This window comes from Tamandua tetradactyla, chromosome 7 (assembly GCF_023851605.1).
Source record: "Tamandua tetradactyla isolate mTamTet1 chromosome 7, mTamTet1.pri, whole genome shotgun sequence".
In the NCBI taxonomy this organism is placed as follows: Eukaryota; Metazoa; Chordata; class Mammalia; order Pilosa; family Myrmecophagidae; genus Tamandua; species Tamandua tetradactyla.
Window position 1 is genome coordinate 93151663 of NC_135333.1, and position 27734 is coordinate 93179396.

Below are 27734 nucleotides of genomic sequence, written 5' to 3' on the forward strand. Positions count from 1 at the left end.
TTAGCTAAAATGTGAAAAAAGAGATGAGTAGTGGCTTGAGGAGAACCATTGCCAGAGGAGAAACAATCCTCTTGGGTTCTTACATCAGAGGAAGAAAGGAGGGGGAGGGGAGAGAAGGTCAGAAGGAAGCTGGGATTAGGGATGGGAGGAGGAATTGGGCCTGTCTTTGGGTTGGCATTTATGTCATTCAATGTTCCACACTTGCAAGCAACAGAAGAAAATCTGGTTATCATACGGGGAAGAAATTAAGAGGATAGTGGGTAGTTCTAGGGATAAGCAGAGAATATAGAGAAGGATCTTTAGGAAGGGGATTAGCTAGGACAGGCCTAGGAGCAGCAATGACTGAATGTCAGCAATTCTTTTTCCCTTTGGGGTCACTTGCCCACCCTTGGCTAGATGAGGGTAGAGCAGCTTTATTAAAAGGACCGTCAGTTGTTATCAGAAAAAGGGAATGCATGTTGGACAGCAGGAAAGTGACAAATGCCCACTACCATCTCTCTCCAACTCAGCCCTCCTGATGACTCAGCTTGAGACCTGCTGTTTCCAGAGGCACCTCAGAGAGACCAGAGCCTTTGATGCAATTAAAGGCTCCTGCTCTGCCTTTTCCAATGTATGTAGATCTGAAGTGTCATGAGGACACTTTATCACTTTCAAAATTCCACAGCCATCCTGGGTCTATGGAAGTAGGGTTAAGAGTCTCTTTGAAATTTCCCCCCCTCTTGTAAACAATGGAATCTACTTAGTCTATCAGCTGTATGTAGCCAGTACAAATGGTAACCTCTAGTTTCTATCCCATTCTCTGCTATTGAAGAACTGTATGTGAAGGTCTGAGATATGGCAATGCAGCTGTGCACCAAGGACAGTTCAGAGCCACTCAATCCAATAAAGGTGACAGCTCTGGGAAGATATATGTGATGTACAATAATTGTACCTTAATTAGTTGAAGACAAGGATCGAAAACTTCTCTCTGCAGACATCAGAGACACTCTTCCAAACACGGTACTGTTTTCTTGGTGTTCAAACTCTGATCTTTCGGCAACATTTGGCATAATTGACAGTTTTCTCTTTGAAACTTTCTCTCTTGGTTCTACTCAATCCTTCTTCTCCTTCTTGTCTAATTGTGGCTTCTTTGTCTTTTCTGCTCATTTATGCACCTAGCATATTCTACATAAAAGAGAAAAATAATTTATAATTATGGCTTGAATATGTTTCTCAAAAGGAATAGCAAGTATCCCAGTAGGAAGGCAGAATACAGTTATGAGGCACTGGGGCTGGCTAGTGTTAAGAAGTCTTGGCAAGCAAATGCTGATGTCTTATGGTTTACCTTTGGGTACTAGGTCTGCTTTCATCAGAAGGGGGATCAGCAAAAAGCCTCCAATGTCCCAAAAGCTCATAGAAAGACACAGAAGCAGGAAAAGACTGAGGCTCGAGGCAAATTCCTGGGAGATGAAATAGAATCAATGCAGGAAAAAGTTTTTTTTTTTTTTTCTGGTACATAGAGGGCATTGAATCTTGGACACAAGGTAGGAACCCATTCCAGATAACAGTGACTTGTCATAGATTCCAGAATGTGAGGTTGGAACTGCTCAGGTTTCTTCCACCTCAGAACCTGAACATGAAGGGAAGGTAGTCAGAACAGTCAGGAGGGAGGGATTTATATGATGATAACAAAAGATGCTTATAAAATCTGAAGCTGAAAAAAGCTACAATGGACAAAGAGAGTTATAAAGGCACAAGGATCTGTGTGTAGTCAATTTTGGTCCAAAGCATCAAATGTCCATGTAAGTGATATAGTATGTTTTAGCAACAACCCTCATGACAAAGACTTTTTAGAGTTTATTAATAGTAAGCTCCCCATAAATCAATATTATCATTTGACTTTCAAAAAACCTGTTAATTCAATCAGGCTACATAAAAAAAAGTAGTCTATCTTAAAGATAAAGATGATAGTTCTGCTCTACTCTGCATAGTCAAATCCCACCCAGAGTATTGCATTCAGTTCTGATTTTGGAGGGACATTAAAAAAAAAAAAAGGAGGAATATATTCAAAGGGAGGTTAAGAAGGAGAGAAAAATTTCTTCATGTAACATTGTACAAGAAACAATTGAAGAAATTGGAAAGTTTTAATCAGGAAAAGAGATGATGCTAGGTTAACAATCACTGCCTTCCAATATTGTCAGATGCTAGAAGAATTAAATTTCTTCTGTGTTGCTGAACCCATAAGTAAAATAATGAGTGGAATTTTCAGGGAGATAGATTTCTGCTGAATATCAGAAAGAATTTTCAAAGAATCATAAGTGTCCAAACATAAACTGCTTTGTCCATGGGGACAGAAATTTATATTACTAGTGCTATTCACCATAAATATTTGAGCACTTCTTGTGTTTATGAGGACTCTCGGTTTTAAGTGCCAGAAGACTAGCAAATTTATAAACATATCAATTGTTTTAAAAAACATTTAGTGAGCTCCTATGTTAGTAGGCACTGTTCTAATTACTGGGGCCATATCAGTTAACAAAGTATACAAAAATCAAGTGTCAATGGCCTCATGAAGCATAGATGCTAATGGGTCACAGAGATGACCAATGGTACAAGGCTGTCATATACACTGTACAGTTTGTGTAATACTCAATAGCACCCGGATGAGAAGGCAAATAGGATCTGAAATGCAGAGCTGAACTCCACAGCTAAGCCTTGAATTCATAGTGGCCTACATTATCACCTTGGAGGAAAAGTCATTATTTTGTAATTTGTAAGCAAAGCACTGAATGTGCTGTCAGAAATTCCTACGATAGAAGAATCACATATAGAGGATATTAGATCATGACAAGTGTGGTGAAAAAAGCTAAAGCATAGGGAAGGAAAGGATGATTATAGAATGAGTCACTGAGAAGGCATCTGAGTCAAGACCTGAAGGATGTGAAGAAGTGAAAGCAGCAGAGGAGAGCCGATTATATAGGGACATGTGGACTACTGCAAAGAGTTTGGCTTTTACCCTGCATGAAATGGGGAGCCAGTGGAAGAATGATCTTATCCGACTTACAATATGATAGTACCTTCTTGGCTCCTGGGCAGAGAACAGAGTGAAGAGAGGCAAGGGAGAAAGCTGGAAGTCCAGTGTGTTAGTTAGATTCAGTTGCCAACTTGGCCAGGTGAGCATACCTAGTCTTGTTGCTGCGGACATAAGACAATGGTACGTGAACCTCATCTGTTGCTAATTACATCTGCAGTCAGCTAGGAGGCGTGTCTGCTGCAATGAGTGACGTTTGACTTAATTGGCTGGTGCTTAAATGAGAGATCGCAACATAGCACAGCTAAGCAGCTCGGCATTCCTCATCTCAGTACTTGCAGCTCAGCCCAGGCCTTTGGAGATGCAGAAAGAAGTCACCCCGGGGAAAGTTGTTGGAACCCAGGGGCCTGGAGAGAAGACCAGCAGAGACCATCCTGTGCCTTCCACGTAAAAAAGAACCTCAGTGGAAAGTTAGCTGCCTTTCCTCTGAAGAACCAACAAAATAAATCCCCTTTTATTAAAAGCCAATCCGTCTCTGGTGTGTTGCATTCCGGCAGCTAGCAAACCAGAACATCCAGTTAATAGGCTGTTGCATAAATCCAGACAGAGAGGGTGTATTAGTTTGTTAAATGCTACTGGAATGCAATATACCAGAAATGGAACAGCGTTTTAAAAAGTGAATTTGTTAAGTCATAAGTTTACAGTTCTAAGGCCATAAAAATGTCTAAAATAAGACATCCAGGGAAAGATACCTTGACTTAAGAAAGCCCAGTGGGTCTGGAACACCTCTGTTGGCTGGGAAGGCACACTGCTGGCAGCTGCTGCTCCTTCAGCTTCTAGTTTCAAACAGCTTCCCTGCTGGTACATAGACACATACATAAGTACATCTACATATTATGTAGATTGATATAGATATAATACACACACACACACACATATATATATACCATGCTGTTTTGACCACTGTGTCTTTATAATAAGGCAGGAAAGGGCAGATAGGTGATGCCCAGTATGGAATGAAGACTCATTGGTCTATAATTAATTCCCTCTAAAGCTTTTCTTATAAACAGGAGCATTTCCTAGAGACCATGTTTTGAGTATTAGTTTCTAATTGCTACTGTAACAAACTGCCACAAATTTAGTGACTTCAAGCAACATAAATTTATTATCTTATTATTCTGGAAGTCAGAGGGCCAACATAGTTCTCTTTGGGCTGAAATCAAAGTGTTGACAAGATGCATTCCTTTTGGAGACTCTAGGGAAGAATCCTGTTCCCTTGCCCTTTAGAAGCCACCTGCATTCCTTGGCTCATTGCTCCTTCCTCCAAGTGCAAAACCAGCAGAATAACATCTTCAAATAAATCTCTCTCTCTCTCAACTATTGTTTCCCTCTTCTGTCTTTTAAGGTCCTTGGTGATTACATTGGGCTCACCCAGATAATCCAAAATAATTTCTCCATCTCAAGTCCTTAACCTAACCACATTCACAAAGTCTGCTTTTCCGTAATATATACATGGTTCCAGAGATTAGGTTGTAGACACCTTTGGGGGCATTATTTTGTTCATCACAGCCTGCCATACATATAGTTCCATTTTGAAGAGGGTTGATACACTCATAACTCCTTTCTGAGAAATGTAAAAATATTCACAGGTGATTTTATCACATATTCCTGGTAAGGTAACCACACTCATTCATCCAGGAACGGGGCTCCTCACCCAATGGCTGACCATCCAAATACTTGTTTCTAGATTTCTGCCCAATAGGGACACCCTATCCAAAAGAGAGACAAGTCAAGCCAATCAGATCCTCTTTCCTGGTATGCCTGAATTGCAGACCATCAAAAGTAAAGCTTTCTAGTAGAGCAAGGACAATATAGAGATACAAGGAGTAAAGGAAGTAAATAGAAGTCATGCCTTTGAGAGAAGATTGGAAAACCAGGTATGGGTAGCCCAGTAAAAAGACAAAGCAGAAGAGGGGACCAGATACCCAAGAGCTGAAACAGAGTTACAGTGGACATCCATACTTGACATTGGCTTATCCCTGGAGTGGTCGTTGGACTGACTATTAGATCTGCTGTTGCATTTAAACAACAATAAATGAGGTTCTGGATCTCTATGTGTGCAGGAGTTTAGATTTTTTCCTGCTCTTTTCTTATTTTCTCACCATAAAACTCCATTAAACAAGGTAGCCTGACCTTGCCTCTCTTTCCAGCTATCAGGAAGAAGCTGACCCAAGAGTAAGGCATGAAATATGCCCAGTTAAGACAACAAATGAAAGACAACTGGCTCTGCCTTCAAACAGTGTAGATCATCTCCCTAAAAGGTTATCGCTTCTTTCCCAATATACTCCTTCTCCTGGTTGCCTAAATGTGTGATCTAAAACAGAGTCTTTAAATGACTGTACTGCAGCATCGACTGCTTATAACATTGTTTTTTTTAGGGTGAAAGCACAGTCACACCAAAAACAGAATAAGGACAGAGAGATGAGTGAAATAAAAGAAAGCAAAGATTTTTCTACATGAAGAAAACAGAGAGAAGAGAATTTACACCAAACTAACATACTTTTTTTGTGTGTGATCTACATTTTTTAGATAGATTCTAAAGCTGTTGTCATTAGCAGAGACCATGAAAGCAAGATGATGGGTCTGGAATGGGGCCAGAACATTTTCCAACACCATTCTTTTAAGCCAAAACAATACTGACAAGCGTGAAATGCTATTTATGAGGTTGTAAGTTCTAAAAGAGCATATTGTATATACACAGAACAGTGCCACCCTGAAAGCTAATTCTTTTCCATGTTTGAATTTAGGCTGGGGAAGCTGCAGGATAAGAAATCCAACCTTTTTAGCTTTCAAGTTGTACTTAACATTTGGTCAGATTTTGGTACCCACCCTTTATATAAGGTGGTTCTTTTTTTTTTTGAGTCATAGATTTCTTTGACTATTTTATGAAAAATATGACCCTTTGCTTTGAAAAAAGAAGGTACACACAAAAAGTTTTGCATGCAATTTCAGGGAGCTCATCATATCCCTGAAATAACATGGACCCAAATTTAAAAATACTAATAAAAAACAAAAGTTCTATGACACGAAATGTAAAGTTGTATGCTTTGGTTATCAGACAGGCCACCTAATTCTGCAGATACACATTCTTTAATTTTTAAATTTTTCTTTAGCTGCTTATAGGCATTTGTGTGTCTTTGCATAGTTTGTGCACTTTAGAAAGGGTTTCTGAAAGAATACCACTGGAAGCGCCCTGGCTGTAAATGATTTAAAGAATGCTTCTTAGGAGGGGTGGAGAAATGGTGGAGGGGAATTGAATCTGTTGTACTTTCCAAAGTTTCCTTTTTGTCATCCCAGCATGGAGGCTGCCTTCATCTAATTCTTTCTCGTTGCTTTACTTTAATAAAATTATTGAAAGTTAGATATTAGAGGTAATCCAGTCCTTTGCTTTTCAAACTTAATGTGCATCAGAACCACTTGAAAGATTTGCTTAGAAAGCTTTCTATGCTCTAGCCCCAGAATTTCTGACTCAGTAAGTCTGGGTTGAGACCCAAGAATGTCCATTTGAACAAGCTCCCAAGTGTTCCTGCTACTGTAAAATCATGAACTACACCTTGAAAGGCACTGAATATATCTATTTTAAAGACAAGGGACTGCAACTTGCTTTTATTTCCATCGTCCTTTCTTGTTTCTACCCCTGAAGATGGATAGATTAACTTAATTTTTAGGGCCTTCCTCACAAAACTATTCATAGTACTAAATGAGAAAGTTGGAAAACACATTGTTTTAGTTTGGTAAAGCTGCTGAAATTCAAGATAGCAGAAATGGGCTGGCTTTTTTAACAGTGGGAATTTATTTGTTTATAAGCTTACAGTTCTGAGACCCTGAAAATGCCCACATCATCAAGATGATACCTTCTTCCTGAAGACAGGCTGCTGGTGAACCTGAGCTCCTGTATCAGATGGCCAGGCATACGGGGGCATTTGCTGGTTTCTCCCTTCTCTTCCAGGTTTTGTTGCTTCCAGCTTCTGGCTTCTTCTCTGTTTCTGTGGCTTTCTCCCTCAGCTTCTGTGACTTTCTCTCTGTGTCCTGTTTCTTTCCCTCTGTTCCTTTCTCTGAATTTCATCCTCTTACGAAGGACTCCAGTAAGAGAATGAAGACCCACTAGCAGCACATCTTAACTGAAATAACCTAATCAAAAGTTCCCGACCCATAACAGGTCTACAATCACAGGAAAGGGTTAGCTTTCAGAACATGATCTTATGGGATCCATAAAGCTTCAAACCATCACACACATCAAGCTCATTCCTGTCCCAGGCACTTTGTGTTTGTTATTTCTTTAAAAACAAACAAAAAAAGTTCTGCCCTTACTGTCACATGACTTTCTCCTTCAGTTCACTCAGGTGTCTGTTCAAATTCTTATTCCTCCTCCTTTCCTGATCATCCTTTATAAAGGAGTCTCCCATCCCTCTCTATCTTCTTATGTCACTCTAGTTTTATTTCCATTTATCTCAACCTGAACCCCATGTTAATTGACTGTCTGTGGATGTACCTCCAAGTGGACAGAGATTTATTTCATTCACCACTGTGGCCCAAGCTTGTGGAACTGATGGGCACTCAGTAAATACATTTTTTGAAAGAATTAATGAATAAAAGTATGTTTATACTATACATTATATTTTGCTTTACATACTTACAGACTTTGAATTTATTGGCTTTTCCTGTAATGTTAGTCTGTCCAGTCTTCTATTTCAGCAGTTATTACTTTAACAATAGAATCGAGCAACAACGTTTACAGACAAGAGAAGAGAAAAATATTTATTTAATGCAATGCAAATGCTTTGCATTAGTAAGTATGATTGGGAGACAGCAGTAGTCAAACAAAGAAGTCTGTGAATGAGATGGGGGATCTCTTAGAGAGCTAGAGGAAATTGGTATTTAATTTATTGCCTTCATTCATGCATGCAATAAATACACATTTATGGGTGAACTGCTGCATGCCAGGTACTGCTCTAAGCCTGGGATTCAAAATAGAATAAATTGGGGGTAGGGGTGGGGGAGTCACTGCTTTCAAAGTGATTTCATAGTATTGGAAGAGGACAGGGTCAAAAAAACATATAAATAAATTATATAGTATATTAGAGGGAAATAAGCGCTTTGGGTTAAAAAGAAGCATGGAAGGGGCATGGCAAGCGAGAACTCTTCCACTGCACTACCACTGCCTGCCCTGACTTGCATTTAACAGGACTGATCTGCTACTGTATTGAGAAAAGTACTTCTAGAAATTTTTTTAACCTAACTGCTTCAATATATCCCTCTAGTAATTTCTGCACACTACTTTTATTATCTAAAATATTAATTGAGCATCTACTAAAATCCAGACATTTAGTGTAATTTTTTTTTTTTTAATGAAGGAGAAAGAAGTGAAAATTATCACAGAAGAGGTGAGAACCTTTTGTGTGCCTTCCAGGCAGGGGTCTAGGCATGTGACCTCTGCTAGCTTGGAATCTTTGCCTTCATACACCTTGTGGGTTACCAGGGGATATAAACCATGTGCATCAATACAGTGCTGTCTCTATCAAAAGGATTCTCTGGAGTGCAGACGAGGCACAATTGGTCTCATGAAGCAGAACTGATCTACATCTGATGGGGGTGGGAGTGGGTGGGGGCTCAGCAATGTCTTCATGGGATGGCCAACCTGGGAGCAGCAGCACTGGGATGGTGAATCCCAGGCAGCAACAGGAAGTAAATGGTGGTTGGGGCCAGAGCAGAGGTGAGTGTGGAGAGCACACAGTTCTATGAGGAGGGGCATAAACAAGAAGTTACTAGGAACTGGGTGGATCCAGATCTTGAAGGTCTATAGTCTAAGGGGTGAGTATGAAGGAGCACCAAAGACATCCAAGAAGGGGATGCCATGGCAAAGCCTCAGATGCCTCCAGGGGGGGACGCGAGTGAAAGTGCTTTTTCTGGCTGGGGGCAAAGCAGAAGGAGAAGGAAAGATGAGATGGTTCCCCATACCATCTATGGGGAACCTTAGTCTGAAATGACTTCGTGTTGGTACAAAGCATTTCTTGTAAACTTTTAAGCATATGGAAACTTTCAACAGCATACTCCAGCTTCTGCCCAGGGAGGGATAGCTAAGTGGGAATTTTTACTTTGGCATTAAGGCTGTGATTAGAGGAAAATTCCTCAGGGCAGACAATTACGTCAGCATATTTTTTAAATTTATATTTTAAATAGTGCAAGTGTTCCCAGAGGCCTGGTGACAGACACAACTTCTATAAATACATTAAAAATCAAACAGTCTGCAAACAACTGCCAGTCTGCTGAAGACTCACAACCCCTTCCAGATTTAACCAATTTTTAAGGGCAATTATGTTTGGAAAATTTAAACCCATAGCTAATGAGCTAAGGAAAAACAGAATTTATTCCAATAATGTTGAAAATGAGCACTTTACACCAACATTTATTCCTTTTGCATTGGAGCCCTTGAAATCAAAGCTGGGTGTACTGTTTATATCACCAACATATATATCACCAAACATATATGTTTATATGGAGATCAACACAAGCACAGATAAAGTACAGGTGGGTACAGCAGGGTGGTGCAATGGAGGGGGGCAGAGAGACTGCAGGCAGAATGCAGGTACTATCTCAAGTCTTCCTCTCCTCTCAGTGTATGATATTGGCAAAGTTTCTTAGCATCTGAGATGAGATGCGGCATAGAATAGTGTTTAAGGACATGGCCTTTGGACCTAGACTGCTAGGGTTCAAATCTTTCCTTGCTGTGTGACCTTGGGAAAGTTACTTAACTGCTATGTACTTCAATTTCTTTAACTGTAAAGTAATAATAGTACCTAATTCATAGGATTGTTTGAAGATGAAATGACTTCTATCCTGTAAGGGGTTTAAAATACTGCCTGACAAGTAGAAAGGACAATATACATGTTTTACTCTTACTATCAGTTTAAAAACAGGACATCATAACTCGCAAGGTATTTATAACAATTAAATGAGATCTTGGGAAGAGAGTATGTTGTGCAATTAAGAGCATAGGTATTCTGAAACTGTTGAGCTGTGTTCCAGTAGCCTTGATTCTTGAAGACAATTGTATAACAACACGGCTTTTACAATGTGACCATGTGATTGTGAAAACCTTGTGGCTGATGCTCCCTTCCTCAGTGTATGGCCATATGAGTAAAAAAAATAAGGACACAAAAATAAATAAATAATAGAGGAAGGATAAGTGGTAAAAAAAAAATGGAGTAGATTGCAACACTAGTGATCAATGAGAGAGAGGGGTAAAGGGTATAGGATATATGGGTTGTTTCTTTTTTATTTCTTTTTCTGAAGTGATGCAAATGTTCTAAAATGATCATGGTGATGATTACACAACTACGTGATGATATTGTGAGCCAGTGATTGTATACTTTGGATGGACAGTAATGGACCTGAAGATATCTCACTACAAATATTTTTTCAAAAGAGCTCAGATACTTGAGAATTTGTGACCAGATTGTGTGTGCTCAAATTTCAGCTCTACCACTTAAAAGTTATATGACCCCAGGCAAGTTACATAAACTTTCTATACTTCAATTTTCCTTTCTGTAAAATAGAGAAATAAGAGTATTTACCCAAAATATTTTATGAAGAGTGAAAATACTGTAACTACTTATAATAACTAGCACATTATCTGACATATCTTAAGTGTACAATAAAGGTTGGTTATTATTATGCTATATGCTAAGGCATTTACGATAATGCTTGACATGTAGCACTCAAGCAATAAATGTTAGTTTCTCTTTTTTCCATCATATCGTCCTTATTGCAAAATGGGGTCTCCTAAGAACTAAATACTTCTCAGTCTGTACCAGTTTGTAACATGTATCAGGCGGGACATATTTTTAAAGGAAACAGTGGTTTATTTTCTCAGGTAATGCAGGTTAGTATTTTCCTTTTCCATGCCCTTCAGTGTTATCATGTTTTTCATTCATAATGCACTTAGGTTTGTTTTGTTACTGTTTCATTTCATTTTGAGTTTCCCCATATTACTGGTTGGATTTTAATGGCCTACTTATTCTCTGAGTATGTGAAATGTTGCCATGGCCCTAGGAGTCAGAGCAGTCTAGAAAGTTATCATCAGAAAAGTATTTCTGCCCCTTATACCTACTGCCCTGTTCTCATTCCACCATCACCGCTTCCTATTCTTTCCTGAACCCTGTAGGCAACTAATCTGATAAGTTTTTGGCTTGTCCTTTTTATACTTCTTTTGCTCAAATGAGCAAATACATGTATATTTTCTTATATTCCCTTTTTTTCTTACATGAAGAGTAGCATACTTGATATAACTCTTTTGCAATTTTGTCAATTGATAATTGAAAAATTTCCCAGGGTAATTCACTGGGAAAAGAGCAGTCTTTTCAACCAATGGTGTTTGAACAACTGGATATCTATTAGGAAAAATAAAAAAACCTTAATCATTACCATATCTCACCATACCTTCCCTTACCATACCATAGCATACCTTACTACACCACACCCAAACTTAACCCAAATTTGATTACAGATCTAAATGTGAAAGCTAAAACTAAAGAACTTCTAGAAGAAGGCATAGGACAAAATATTCACATCCATGGAGTAGACAAAAAAATTTTAGGTGGCAAAATTATGATTTTAAGCTACTGAGATTATGGTAATTTGTTATGGCAACAATAGAAAAGGCATAGCAAAGAAACAAACAAAAATCACCAAAAATCCTGAAGAATCTATCAGTCTTGTTCATGTTTTATTTGTGTTGGGATTTGAGGGAAACCAATAAACGACTCTTTTCCCCACTGGCATTCAGAACCAACCCCATGATAGACATAGGAATCAGGCAGATGGAGATAAAAATGTAAATGAAACAAAATATTACTAGAAATATAAAAAGCATATAAAAACATAAAGCAGATCTTAGTGAATATGGCTTGGATCTGCTAGTCAAGTGTATCTGCTAATACTCCCTACTTACTTGCGTAAATTTAGAACAGCCCACCAAAAGAAACTTCTGCCGTTAAAAGCAGATCGCTGTCTCTGGACGAGAGAAGAAGATGAAATCAGAAGAAATGGGATGGGGTAGAAAGGAAAGTCAGAGAGACGGGAAGCACGAGAAGGATTCACTGTGTCCTAGCTGATTCTGAGATGTAAAAGCCCATGTACATGGACCAGAGGGAAGTATGTAGGAGCTGAGGGTGGTCCCCAGCTTTGCACCCTGAAGATTAGTGAACAATTGACCTGTGGCTTCCTCAGCAAAACCACAAAAGAGCTATCACTACTTGATGTCTATGTGGCTGGAACTCAGGAGCAGTACAATAAAAAATAACTTGGAAAGTTATTTTTAAGACCCAGATAAATGAAGTTCATTAATGATTATAGAAAAATATAGTGAATAAAAATACTAAACTGTGTGAAAAGAAATCGGCTTTGGGATGACTAATGCTGGGTGCTCTTTCTAACTCTGCTACTTTCTCTGGCTGTGCAAACATGGAGCATATTTTTTAAAGGTAAGTACTTAGTTTCAGTAATATGATTACAGGTAATATCCTACCACCACTATCAAGCTCCTGCTCCTGGTGCATAATATAGGTGTTTTTCAACACATTGCAGCTCATTACTGATACCTGGGGGATCATTTATCATATGGAGAGAACAATCGGCTAAGTAAGTGTTACCTTCTCTCTTCCCAGGTCACTGACCATGACATGTCTACAGAGTAATCTGTTACAAATGTATAGCTGATGTGAATTGTGAATGGTGTGTCTGAGATAATGAATGCATCTTAGGGAGGAAAATACTTCTACACACAAGAATGAAATGAAATACATCAAAAAATCAGAATAACTATCTTATCTTTTACCTGTGAATCTGTTGCAAACACATTTATAAGATCATAAGGTTCATTTACAAGCTTTCTCATTCAAGTTCCTGACAACACTGGGCTATACATAGAGATTAGCAGTTTCTTTTATGCCTGGGATTTAAAGGTACAAAATTGAGACACAGAGAAACTGCTTAGCTCAGTATATTTGAATTTTTAAAGCAATGGTTCAGAACACTCTGCTTAATATTACGAAGAGCAATTATTATGGAAATAGCACATTAAAGTTTAGAATTTTAAAATACATATCTCAAGTAGAGAAAATGCAGAGGCAACGTTAGCTTCCTTTTTGACAAATAGACCTTGAACCTGGGAAGTCACATAGAGAAGGTGTAAGAGTGTACAAAAATATGATGGATAGACGCTGTGACACTAGAGAAAAGTAGTTACTAAGGGAACACCATCAAGTTCAAGAATAAGAAAAACACACACAGTAGAGACCACAGAACCTTCCATTCCCCTCATGTGGTTTTGCTGTAATGACTGGATCCTTTCTAGAGCACTCTGTGTAAATCCTGAACTTTATGGATAAAGACAAAATTCAGACATGATGATAGGGTTAGGAAGTGAAAATTTGACAGGAAGATTAAAATCAGTACCAGGCCTGAGCCCTAAGCAGAGAGCAATAGAAAATAATTGGAAACTAATATTCTTAAACCGAATGAATAGTGCCCTAAGAAGAGTGCCTGGGGTTTTTCAAGAGAAAACCCTGAATTTATTGAAATTTTTAATAAATGAAGTTAGTCTAGATATGCATAAGTCTAACATTGTGTTCTAGTTTGCAAACTGCCAGAATGTAATATACCAGAAACAGAATGGTTTTTCAAAAAGGGGAATTTATTAAGTTGCAAGCTCACAGTTCTAAGGCCGTGAAAATGTCCAAATTAAAGCAAGTCTATAAAAATGTCCAAATTAAGGCACCAAAAAGAGGTTTCCTTCAGTCAATAAAGGCTGATGAAGTTCAGGGTTTCTCTCTCAACTGGAAAGGCTTATGGCGAACATGGTGATGTCTACTAGCTTTCTTTCCAGGTTTCTTGTTTCATGAAGTGTATTCCTTCTTCATCTCCAAAGGTCTCTGGCTGCGTGGCTCTGTGGCTCTCATGGCTCTCTTCAAAATGCTTCCTCTTCTAAAGCATTCCAGTAAACTCATCAAGACTCACCTGGAATGGATGGAGTCACAATGCCCTCTAATCAAAGGTTAAAACACACAATTGGGTATGTCATATCTCTATGGAGATAATCTAATCAAGATTCCAACCTGCAATACTGAATAGGGATTAAAAGAAATGACTGCCTTCCTGAGATGGACATCTGTCAAGTGCCTGAAATGTGCTCATTCTCTTTCTAGAGAGAGCTAAGTATAGGGGGTTAGTCTGGAGGAGGAACGAACATTTGGCTATGGAAAGAAAAGGGGAATACACCTAATCCAGAAAAGGTGTTATCTTAGTCAAGTTTAGAAGGATGCGTGAGCCAGAGAAGGACATTCCAGACAGAGGGAAAAGTGTAAAGACTTGAGATAGAACAGGGTGTATGCAGAACTGAAAATAGTTCAGAAGAGCAGGCATGTATGTATAAGACAGGATAAAGTTAAAGAGATATAAATAATTTATTGAGTGTTAATTTGGACACTCTGTGTAATTTGCTTTCTTAGGTTATCTTGGTTAATGTGCATACAAGACAGGATGAAGTTAAAGAGGTATAAATAATTTATTAAGTGTTAATTTGTATGCCCTGTGCTATTCGCTTGTTGTAGATTATCTTGGTTAATCCTTGTAATGACCCTTGTTGGGTCATTTTTGCTAGTCAGGGTAATTAGTGAAGGGTTAACATACAAACCCTGAAATTTATTGGCTTAACACAATAAAGGTCCATTTTCCATCTTCGAAGGTCCAATGTAGATCAGGCAAGCTACTTACATTTTGTAGCCATGACATCCAGAACATGTAGCCTCCATATCACCACAACAGAAGAAAAGAAATATGGAAAGGATAGTCAAGTTCCTATTTGTTTACAATCTCTATCACTAGCAAGAAACACATATGTCCAACTTTATAGTGAGAGACTGAGAAATTGAGAGAAGCACATGGATGCCACATGAGAATTAATTATCTGTACTTGTATTATTTATATATTGCTATGTAACAATATTACCATGAACACTGTGACTTGAAGCAACACATATTTTATTTACCATTTTCTGAGGGTCAGGAATCTAGGCTTGGCTTAACTGGATTCTCTGCTGCAGAGTCTCAGAAGGCTGCAATTAAATTTTGTCTGGCATTACAGTTTCTCCTTAGGCTTGAATGGGGAAGGTTCTGTTTCCAAGCCCATGTGGTTGTGGGCAGCATTCAGTTCCTTGTAGCATACCGAACTGGAGTCCTCAGTTTCCTGTGGCTGTTGACTGGGGATTACCCTTGGTTCCCTGCCATACTGGCCTTCCCCACATGGCTGTTTGTCTTCCCAAAGTGGGCAAGGGATAAAGTCTCTTAGCAAACTCATGTTGCAACCTTACACAATGTTATCATAAACATGACAACCAGCACCTTTGCTGTATTCTATTTGCTTGTATGGAAGAACAGGTACTGCCCACATTTAAGAGGAGAGGATTATGAAAGGGTATACCAGAAGTGATAATAATTGGGGCCAATATTAGAGTCTGTCTTCCTCAATATTATCAAAAGAGGAAACTGGGGCACAGGAATGCTAACTGCTTTGTCTAAGACCTCACAACAAGTAATGAGCATAACTGAAAGTCAGGTCCTTTTGGTTTTAAATCCCACATTTTTAGCAAGCACACTGTACTACCAGATTATCGAAAGCTTTATATTATTTATTTTATTTTTTTAATATCTTTATTTAAAAATCTTCACACATATACAGTCCATACATGATATACAATCAATGGCTCACAACATCATCACATAATTGCATATTCATCACAATGATCATTTTCAGAACATTTGCATGACTCTAGAAAAAGGAATGAAAAGAAATAAAAAACTCATACATCCCATTCTCCTTACTCTTCCCTCTCATTGACCATTAGTATTTCAATCTACCCAATTTATCTTATGTCTTATCCCTCCTATTATTTATTTATTATGCAAAATGTTTTACATGTCTGTCTATATAGTAGAGAAAAGGAGCATCAGACACAAGGTTTTCATAATCACACAGTCATACTATAAAATTTATATTGTTATACAAGCATCTTCAAGAATCAAGGCTACTAGAACACAGCTCAACAGTTTCAGGTACTTCCTCCAGCCACTTCAATACACCATAAACTGAAAAGGGATTTCTATATAATGCATAAGAATAACCTCCAGGATAACCTCTTGACTGTTTGAAATCTCTCAGCCACTGAAACCATTTCGTCTCACTTCTCTCTCCCCCCTTTTGGTCAAGAAGGCTTTCTCAATCCTATGATGCTAGGTCCCAGCTCATCCCAGGAGTTCTGTTCCATGTTGCCAGGGAAATTTACAGCCCTGGGAGTCATGTAGACATGACTTCACCTGCCAAGTTGGCTTAGAGTGGCCACATCTAAGCAATAAAAGAGGTTCTCTGGGAGGAATGCTTAGGCATAATTATCAATAGGCTTAGCTTATCCTTTGCAGGAATTAAGTTTCATAGGGGTGAACCACAATATTGAGGGCTCAGCCTATTGATTTGGCTATCCCCACTGTTTGGAAGAATATGAGGAATTCCCCGAATGGGGAAGTGGAATATTTCTTCCTTTTTCCCCAGGAGGAGGAGTATTTATAAGTATATTTTTATTCACTGTCCAAATTATTCAGGGATATATTGGGGCATCACACAAACCTGTACAAACCAACAAGATCTTTTGCCTTGTTCACGATTCCGTGTACTTATAGTGTTCAACTAAACCGATCTTACAAGTTAAATTAGGTGATACACTATCCAAAATATAAATTTTGCACCAAATAAACATTTCTACTTTTGACGTTTTAATATGTAGACCATATCATTCTTCACCCTGTATTCTGTTTTACTTTAGTCCTATACAGATCAGCTTCATTCATATCTCTAGTTGAAGTCTGATCACTTTTTCAACTTTTTAAAATAGATCCTATATGGGGTAATGCTGACTGCCATAGCTTCAGAGCTCTAGCTCTCAGTCTCAGGTGTCTCATAAATACTCAAAGTTTCTGAGACTAACCAGGTTACATACAAACAGCTCGGTATCTCAGAATTTAGAAGTGACAGTTACAACTCCTGCATATATATGACTGTTGTAAGACCTTACAATCTAGGGCCCTTTACAATTGATCCCAATTTGATAACCCATGCTCCCAACTTCAATTCACTGAGTTTGTATATTATAGTTAGTCCATATGAGGGAGGCATGGTATTTGTCACTTTGTTTCTGCCATTTCATTCAATATACTGTCCTTAAAGTTCACTCACTTAGTTGCATGCCTCACAACTTCATTCCTTCTTGAGGTTGCTCAGTACCTCATTGTATGTCTACACCACAGTTCTCCCTTCCTTCTCTCAGCTGTTGTACCCTTAGGCCACCTTTATCCACTGTGAATCACAAACACTGTGCCATAAACAGCAGTATGCAGATGTCCATTCCTGCTCCTACACTCAGTTTCTCTAAGTATATACTGAGCAGTGGGGTTGCAGGATTATATGGCAACCCCACCCTTAGTCTCCTGTAGAACCACCACACTGCCCTTCAAAGGGGCTGTACCTCTCAGTTTCCCTACCAACAGTAAATCGGTATATCTCTTTTTCTGCATTTTCTCTAGCACATGTTCCTCTCTGTTCATTTTTTAACAGTTTTATTCATATATCATACAATCCAACCTAAGTAAATAGAGATGCCTTTACTGCAATAATCTATATGAAGACATTTCCTTTTCCTCCACAAAGAATTCATACCCCTCTCGCCCATGCCTCCCTCCTGTTGACATTTACTTTTGGCATAATGTGTTTATTACATTCAGTGGAAGCATACTACACTGTTGCTGTTGACTATGGATTCTAGCTTGCATTGACTGTACATTTTCCCCATATACCATCTATTTTCAATACCTTGCAATGTTGACATTCGTTTGTTTTCCCTCTTATAAAAACATTTTTATATTTGTACATTTAATCACCATCATTGTCTACTCTAGGCATTCCTAAGTTATAACCGTCTGTATTTATCTTCTATCTTTCCTTCAGGTTTCATACAAGCCCCCTAGTCCTTTTCCCTCAATCATACTCACATTCAGCTTCATTTTACATTATTGTGCTACAATTAGGTAGTATTGTGCTATCCATTTCTGAATTTTTACAATCAGTCCTGTTGCACAATCTGTATTCCTTCAATACCAAATGCCCAATCTCTACCCTATTTCTATCTCCTGATAACTTGTGTTCTTAACTGAAATTCTCCAAGTTCATTCATTAATGTTAGTTCATATCAGTGAGACCATACAGTATTTGTCCATTTGTTTCTGGCTAATTTCACTCAGCATAATGGCATCAAGGTTCATCCATGCTGTTACATGCTTTATGACTTCATTCTGCCTTTAACAGCTGCATAATATTCCATCATATGTATACCACAGCTTGTTTACCCACTTGTCCGTTGATGGACATTTGGAATGTTTCCATCTCTTGGTAATTGTAAAGAATGCTGCTATAAACATTAGTGTGCAAATGTCTGTTTGTGCCCTTGCCTTCAGTTCCTCTGAATCCCTCTGAATACCTAGTAATGGGATTGCTGGATCACATGGCAATTCTATTCTTAGCTTCCTGAGGAAATGCCAAACTGTCTTTCACAGTAGTTGTACCATTTGACATTCCCACCAACAGTGGATAAGTGTGTCTCTTTCTCCACATCCTCTAGCATCTTTCCACACATATTTCCTCCTCTGAGAAGTGTCTGTTAAAGTCTTTTGTGTATTTTTAATTGTGTTGTTTGTCTTTTTGTTGTGGTTTTGAAGAATCTCTTTATATATTCTGGATACTAAGCCCTTTTCTGATATGTGGTTTCCAAATATTGTCTCCCATTACATAGGCTGCCTTTCTACTTTTCTGACAAAGTTCTGTGATGAATGAAAGTGCTTAATTTTGAGGAGATCTCATTTATCTATTTATTTTTCCAATACCTGTGCTTTGGGTATAAGGTCTAGGAAACTGCCTCTTATTACAAAATTTATAAGCTATTTCCCTACATTGTCTTCTAAAAGTTTTATGGTCTTAGCTCTAACGTTTACATCTTTGATCCATTTTGAGTTAATTTTTGTGTATGTTATGAAATATGGATCCTCCTTCATTCTTTTGCATATGGATATTCAATTCTCCAAATACCATTTATTAAAAAGGCTGCTCTGTCCCAGGTGGGATGGCTTGATCACCTTATCAAAGATTAATTTGTCATAGATGAGAGGATCTATTTCTGAACACTCAATTCGATTCCATTGGTCAGTATATCTGTCTTTATGCCAGTTCCATGTCGTTTTGACCACTGTAAGTTCAAAATATTCTCTAAAGTCAGGTAGTGTGAGGCCTCACACTTCATTTATCCTTCTCAAGATATTTTTAACAGTGGGGCACCATCCTTCAAAATAAATTTGGTTATTCATTTTTCTATTTCTGCAAAGTAAGTTTTAGGGACTTTAATTGATATTGCATTAAAACTATAAATCAGTTTAGGTAGAATTGACATCTCAATGATATTTAGTTTTCCAATCCAAACATGGTATGTCCTTCCATTAATTTAGGTCTTCCATGATTCCCTTTAGCAATTTCTTGTAGTTTTCTTTGCATAGGCCTTTTGTATCCTTAGTTAAATTTATTCCTAAATATTTTATTCTTTTGGTTGCCATTTTAAATGGATTTTTTTTTCTTGATTTCCACCTCAGATTGCTCATCACTAGTGTATAGAAACACTACTGATTTGAGGGATTTGATCTTTTATCCTGACACTTTGCTGTACTTGTTTATTAGCTCTAGTAACTTTCTTTAGATTTTTTTTTTGGGGGGGGGGAGTTCGATATATAGTATAATATCTTCTGCAAACAGTGAGAGTTTTACTTCTTCCTTTCCAATTTGGATGCCTTTTATTTATTCTTCTTGTCTAATTGCTCTGGTTAGAACTTCCAGCACAATGTTGAATAAAAATCATGACAGTGGGCATCCCTTGTCTTGTTCCTGATCTCAGTGGGAAAGCTTTTAGTTTTTCCCCATTGAAGATGATGTTAACTCTGATTTTTTCATATACTCCCTTTATCACATTGAACAAGTTTCCTTCTGTCCCTATCCTTTGAAATGTTTTCATCAAGAAAGGATGTTGAATTTTGTCAAATGCCCTTTCCACATCAACTGAGATGATCATGTGGTTTTTCTGTTTTGATTTGTTCATATGGTGTATTACATTAATTGATTTTCTTATGTTGAACCAGCCTTACATACCTGGAATAAATCCTACTTGGTCATAGTGTATAATTCTTTTAATGTGCTTCTAATTCTTTTAATGTGCATCTAGATTTGATTTGTAAGTATTTTGTTGAGGATTTTTACATCTATATTCACTAAAGAGATTGGTCTAATTTTTTTTTCTTGTAGTATCTTTTTCTGGCTTTGCTGTTAGGGTGATGTTGGCCTCATAGAATGAGTTAGATAGCTTTCCCTCTTCAATTTTTTGGGAGAGTTTGAGCAGGATTGGTACTAACTCTTTCTTGAATGCTTGGTAGAATTCACTTGTAAAGCCACATGGTACTGGACTTCTTTTTTGGGAGCTTATGATGACTGATTCAATCTCTTTACTTGTGTTTGGTTTGCTGAGGTCATCTATTTTTTCTTGAGTCAAGGGTTGTTCATGACTGTGCCAGTTTGAATCTGTGGTGGACCCCAGAAAAGCCATGTCCTTTAATCCTCATTCAATATTTCTGGTTGGGAGCATTTTAACTGCTCCCATAGAGCTGTGACCCACCCAACTGTGGGTGGTAACTTTTGATAAAATAGCTTCCACGGAGTTGTGACCCTACCCATTGCTCCTTTAAAAGAGGAAGCATTTTGATAGAGTTCCTTTTTAGAGCCACAAGAAAACTTCAGAATGCTGCAGAACCACAAAGCAGAGAGCACACCAGCCAGTGAATTTTGGAGATGAAGAAGGAAAATGCTTCTTGGGAATCTTCATGAAACAAGTAGCTTGGAGAGCAGATGCCACCATTTTTGCCATGTGCTCTTCCAGCTGAGAGAGAAACACTGAATGTCATTGGCCTTCTTGAACCAAGGTATATTCCCCTGGATGCCTTTGACTGGACATTTCTGTAGACAACCTACATTATTGAATCAGGCTTAAAAGCAATGGCTGCTTTTTTTGATTGATCAAAACACGGCTTTTCTGGGATACATATCTTCAAACTGGCACAATATCTCTGAGGAAACTTTAGATAGAAATGATAAACAAAACTGGAAGGAAGGCATTATTTGTAGATGGAAGGCAGAATTTGAGAATGATGAGCTTTGATATTTAGCAGAAGAAATTTCCAAACTAAATGTGGAAAATACAGTCTAGCTGCTCCTTAGCTTATAGTAAAATGTGAGAGAAAGAGATAAGTTAAGAACTGAACTCTTGTATAAAAAAATTAGAAATTGGTATTCTGAAAAATTTGGGGGGTCCAGAAAGTGAGATCTCAGTGAATGGGCCTCACATGAGGATTTATCCAAACATGGAAGTAGTCAGCCACTGTAGGACAAGCAAGAATTAGATATGAAGATATCTAAAAAGGATTTGTAAAAGTCCTTTCCTCTGATGGGCATGATCGCAGTGTATGGCACAGAAACCTACAAGAGTGTTGTGGAATCTGTATAAATGGAACCACTGCCAGTCTGGACAAAAAGGGACAGAAAAGAGGCAAATCAGAGGAAATGTAACTTCAGTGGAAGAACCATTGAAACTGATATCTGAAGCTAAGAAACCTCAGGCCAGGATAGTGGACCACCATAGCCCTTGGTGAGGATGAGTTTGCCCCAAAGACAGAGGGTGGGCCTTCCACCTTGCTGTTCTGGAGTAGTTGTGCCACAGGACTTGGAGAGACTGGTGTACATTTCTTGGGGATTAGGGAGAGCCTGGATGGCATCCCATCGTTCTGGAGGTGTTGAGCATGTGACCCAGAAATAGCAGAGAACCTAGGTGCTTCCCTGAAGCTTGGAGAGGGTAGAGTGAAGAAGATGGTCTTCCCAATGTGCCCAAGATTGCAACCACCCCAGTGTTTGGAGAGAGCAAAGCTACTGCATAAGGCTTTGGAAAAAGTGGAACTGTTGTTTTTTAAAGCCACAAGGATAAATAACTCTCAAGCTTTGAAATCTAATGGAGTTTGCCTTGCAGGTTGTCTTACGTTTGGGTCCAGTGACCCCTGTGTTCCTTCCAATTTCTACCAAAGGAAATGGAAGCATGTATCCTATGACCGTACCCACTTTGTATGTTGGCACCAGATAATTTGTTGTGAGTTTTATAGGTTCACATCCAGAGGAGAATTTTACCTTATGCTAGACCATGCCTGTAGCTGAATTTAATGACATTTTGTACTGTTGTATTATGTTTGCATTGTTACTGAAATGGTTTAAGGCTTTGTGATGTTGTACTGGAGTGAACATATTTTATGTATGGAAAAAACATATCTTTTGGGGGGGTGGAGGTCCCCAAAATGTGCTGGTTTGAAAATATTATGTATCACAGAAAAGTTATGTTTTAATCCTGATTCAATCTTGTGGAGGCAGCTGTTTCTTCTAATCCTGATTCAATATCACAGGGAAGAAAGTTTTGATTAGATTATCTCCATGGAGATGTGACATCCCAAATTGTGGGTATTAACCTTTGATTAGATGGAGATGTGACTCCAGCCGTTCCAGGTAGGTCTTGATTAGCTTACTGAAATCTTTTAAAAGAAGAAGCTTTTGGAGAGAGCCAGAAATGCGAGAAATTACAGAAGCTTCAGAGCCTACAGAAAGTTCACAGCAGAGCTTACACAGATATGGACGCATGGAAAACAGAGACATAGATATTTGGAGATTCTTGGAGCCCAGCAGATGTTGTCATGAGATGTTAACTAAGCCAGAACGTGGAGAGAGCTAAGGGAAGCCAGGAGATGAAAGCCAGTCCTGGAGAAGTAAAGTGGTGAATATCCACAGGAACAGAAGCTGAGAGCAATGGAGCCCAGGAAAAAAGGAGGTGCCATGTGACTACCCTGTTGACAGAGGTGTTCCTGATCCATTGGCCTTTCTTGCATGAAGGTAAGCTCTTGTTGGTGCCTTAATTTGGACAATTTCACTGCCTTACAACTGTAAATTTGTAACTTATTGAATTCCCCCTTTTAAAAGCCATTCCAGTTCTGGCATATGACATTCTGGCAGCTTGCAAACTAACACAGATATCTTTAGAGTCCACATTTCTACCAACAGCATCTTCAAAGCATTCTAGGTCTTCTCTATCAATCTTGTCACAACTCCAGCAGATCTTCCCCTTATCCATTTAAACAACTGTTTCAACATGTTTGGTATCTGCAAACCACAGCAGCACCCCACTTCTAGCACCAAATTAGTTTGCAAGCTGCTGGAATACAATATATCAGAACTGAGATGGCCATTAAAAGGGGGAATTTAATAAATTACAAGTATACAGTTCAAGTCTATAACACTGTCCAAACTAAGGGATCCAGAGAATGATACCTTAATGCAAGGAAGGCCAGTGAGTCAGGAATACTTGTCAGCTAGGTAGTCACATGGCTGGTATCTGCTGGTCCCTTGTTCTTGGGTTCTGTTACCTTCAGTCTCTGTCCATATGGAGGCTCCTCACTTTGCTTTTCCAGGGCTGGCTTTCATCTCTTGACTTCCCTTGGCTCTCTCCAAGTTCTAGCTTGCTTAGCATCTCATGGGAAGGCATACAACCACATCTGCTGGACTCCCAGCATCTCCAAACATCTGTGTCTTTGCTCTCTGTCAACTCTGAGGTTACTGTCATTTCTGAAGTTTCTCCAAAATATTTCCCCTTTTAAAGACTCTAGTAAATGAATCAAGACGCACCTGGAATGCGTAGAGTCACATCTTCATTTAATCAAAATATTACACCCATAATTGGCCTTGTCACATCTCTGTGAAGATAATCTAATCAAAAGTTTTCACTCTGCAAAGTGAATCAGGATTAGAAGAAATGGCTGCCTCCACAAGATTGAATCAGGATTAAAATGTGGTTTTTCTGGGGTACATAATATTTTCAAACTGGCACACCTTTCTTCTGCCTCTTCACATCTATTGTTGTAGGTGTCCATTGTTGTTTTTTTTTTTTTCATTTCTTCTATTGTGCATTTCATCCCTGTAACTTCTGCTTTCAAATTTTTTAGTTCTTTTTGTTTACCCAGTGTCTTCTTTATATTCTCCCTGAACTCATTGATTTGATTTTTGATGAAATTTTGTATGTCTGTCTGAACATCCCGAATTATTTGTTTCAACTCCTGTATTTCATTTGATGTGTTGGTTTGTTCCATAGACTGGGCAATATCTTTGATTTTCCTAGTGTGACTCATTATTTTCTGTTGGAGTCTAGGCATTTGATTTCCTTAATTACTTTATTCTGGGGGTCACTTTTACTCTTTTACCTAGGGTTTTCTTGCTGGATGGTTTTGTCCTCTATCTGTTCTTTGACATTCTGTTCAACTTACTCTAGACCTCTAGCATAGGTTCTGTTGAACAGATCAGAATTTTTCAGTTCTGGTTTTATGTTCCTGACCTGCCTATATGAAGCCTTTTTTATTTGAGGAGGGTCTCCTCAGATATCATTGACCCCAGCCAGATTTTGCAACACCAGAAAGGCTCACTTCTCAGGAGACGAGAGTAACCAACATCAGTTTTCCCTCAGGGTGAGATCCAGCAGGTTGTCAGACCTTCCTATGAAGCCTCTAGACTCTGTGCTTTTCCAATCATGCCTAGTATGTGGCAGTTGTCTACCTGTGACTTCCCATCAGTGTAAAGTGATGCAGTGCCTTTAATTTCAGAAGATTCTTCCTGCCAGGGGCATGGTTGAGACCAAGGCTGCAGTAGTAGGTGGACTTTGATTGTTTCTGTTTTTCAGTTCCTGGGACCTGAATTCTTTGAAGGAGGTATTCCACTTGAGCTGAGCCCCACCACCACCACCCTGGCCCTGCCTTTTCTTGGGGAAGATATGACCTTTAGGGAATTAACCCCTCTCACCTGACTAGTTACTTTATCTCTCAGGTATGCTTTAGTTTTCTGTCCTTGCATGGGGCAGTGCTGGAGCCTAAGAGTACTTGCAGTTCTAACTAATGAGCTAAGAAGCTGCTTAAGAAAAAAACAAAACAAGACAAAAAAGCCTTTTCAGAGCCAGAACCCTGCTCTTTTGGGTTTGCCAATCAAGAGCTTGAGTTCACACATGTCTGTATGTATCTCCAGGCTCTAAGTGCCCCCTTTTCTTGGGTTCAGCCCTTTTCCAGTACTTTGTGCTGTCCAACTCTAAAAGCCTCTTTTTTTTTTCCATCAGCCCTGCCCCCTCTCTGCCAGGGCAAAAACTCCTAGTTCCTTTAGTGCCTATTCCAAGTTTTTGTGCTGGGAGCCTATTTTTAGTAGTCAGAATTGGTTAATTAATTCCTCAATTGTAGCTAAGTCCTTGTTACTAGTAAATTCTGTTTCCTTTCCCTTTGGGGAACCAGCCTGTCTTACCTGTGGGGAAAGGGAGGGCTGCTAGCCTCCATGAGTTGGGGAATTTACAGTTCTGTGTGTGGTCTCAGCCATTTCACCCGGTCCAGATTCATGTACGCTGTGCATCCTATAACTGATGTTCCCCCAACAGTTGTCCTGTACCACTCTTGGCTATTTACTTGCTGCTCTGGAGAATGAACTTAAGCTTTATGTTATTATGAGACGATTGGATTTTTTAAAGAAATGTATTATTAAATTTAAGAGAGATAGTGGAACCTGACTTCTTTGGCAACACAAAAGTGATACCCCATTATTTGCACAGTCATCATCAGGCTCTATTACAACTGAAATTTCCCGGAACGGTCCACAATTTTCCTTGGACAATGATTCGAGTACTGCTTGAATGAGTGGCCATTTCATTTATCTTTTTAAAAATTTTTCATCACAATTGACTCCTTTTCTCTCTTTCTGTGAAAAATAACATATACAAAAAAAGCAATAAAGTTTCAAGCACGTCACAATAATTAGTTGTAGAACAGACTTCAGAGCTTGGTATGGATTACAATTCCACAATTTTAGGTTTTTGCTTCTAGCTGCTCTAAGATACTGGAGACTAAAAGAAAGATCAGTATAAAGATTCAGCAATCATCTTTGTGTATTAAACCCTACCTTCTCTGTCTAATTGCACCATCACCTTTGATCTTTATCCTACTCTTTAAGGGTATTCAGGCTATGCCCGTTCTAACTTTTTCACGTTGGAAGCAATTGTCAATAATATAGGATGGGGTATGGGACAAGAAGGGATTTTATATCCTATAGAAAATGGGAAGAAATAGGACAAGGTTTTCATTTTAGATAGATCAGCTAACTATTGGGATTAGATTTGAGAAGTAAGACTAAAGACAACTGAAATTTTAGGAGGTGACTATAAAAGTTCAATGGTAAATAATGAGAACTTCAAATAGAACAAGGGATGTAGAGAAGGAGACATATTTGAGAAATAGTATACAGAGGGGTAAAATTGTCAGGTCTTGGGGATTCAGTGCAGGTATGGGAAGAACAGGGATGAGGGAGAGAGGCTATTCAAGGATGAATCTCTAGTATCTGTCTGGCTTGAATCACAAGTAGGAATCATAATGTCACCTCTCCAGCATCTTCTTGTACTATCCTTCTCCTCAAGCATTGTTTTAGTTTCCCAGCTGCTAAAACAAATACTATAAAATGAGTTTGCTTAAATAACGCAAATTTATTGGCTCACAGTTTTGAGGCTAGGCAAATTCCAAAATTGAGACATCAAAAAGGTGATGCTTGGGTGCATGGGTAATTCAGTGGTTACAATGCCTGCCTTTCATGCAGGAGACCCAGGTTCCATTCCTGGACCATGCACCCCCCCACCCCCCCACCCCCCCGCCAAAAAAAAAGATGATGCTTTCTCCTTGAAGACTGTAGCATTTTGGTTGGGTACCAGTGATCTTTGGTTCTTGGCTTTTCTGTCACATGGCAATTCCTATGGTGACATCTTATGACATCTTGTCCTTTCTCTTTTGGGTTCTACTGACTTCCAGCTTCTTTTACCCTGTGGCTTTTTCCATGTGGCCTATTCTGTAAGACCTGCAGTGGTTGGATTAAAACTAAGACTGATTCAGTCGGACACACTTACTTGGATTCTAATTACAAGGGGTTCAGATTTATTGGAATGCATTAGGATTAGGAGCATGTTTTTCTGGGGTACATAACTCCAAACCACCTCGTCCTCTATTCACCAAATATCCTGCCTTATTTCCATTTCTAGGATACATCAAGTTTATTCTGCCTCATATCATTTGCACTTGATTTCCTTTCCCAATGGTTTTAAAAAAAAACATATGAGGTAGATTCTGTTGTTATCCTCATTTACAGATAAGGAACCTGAGATATAAAGAAATAAAGTGCCTTGCTCCAGATCATAGAGCTGGTAAGTGGTAGAGCCTGGATTCAAGGCAGCAAACATGACTCCTGAGCTTACATTTTCAGCTCAATTTCAAGAGCTGATCTCAGTTCAGAACTCAAGTCTCTTAAATCCTGAGTCCCAGAAATTATTTCAAAAAGTCAAAAACCTGTATAGCTTAGAAAGCAACAAGGCTAATCCAC

General features: G+C 38.7%; 2 long non-coding RNA genes across 2 annotated transcripts in view; both read right to left on the bottom strand.

Annotated features, from left to right (window-relative positions):
• LOC143689869 (uncharacterized) overlaps window positions 1-3845 on the bottom strand; it is a 43205-nt gene extending 39360 nt beyond the window's left edge. The window contains exons 1-2 of the long non-coding RNA XR_013178944.1: window positions 3763-3845; window positions 932-1164 (exon numbers count right to left, since the gene is read on the bottom strand). This is a non-coding gene — a long non-coding RNA (uncharacterized LOC143689869). The remainder of the gene's footprint in view (window positions 1-931; window positions 1165-3762) is intronic.
• A 9968-nt stretch (window positions 3846-13813) lies between these two features.
• Window positions 13814-17413, bottom strand: LOC143689870 (uncharacterized). Its single transcript, XR_013178945.1, has 3 exons — window positions 17355-17413; window positions 14843-14874; window positions 13814-14086 (listed from the first exon to the last, which is right to left on the bottom strand). It is a non-coding gene; the product is annotated as an uncharacterized LOC143689870 (long non-coding RNA).
• Window positions 17414-27734: the final 10321 nt, after the last annotated feature.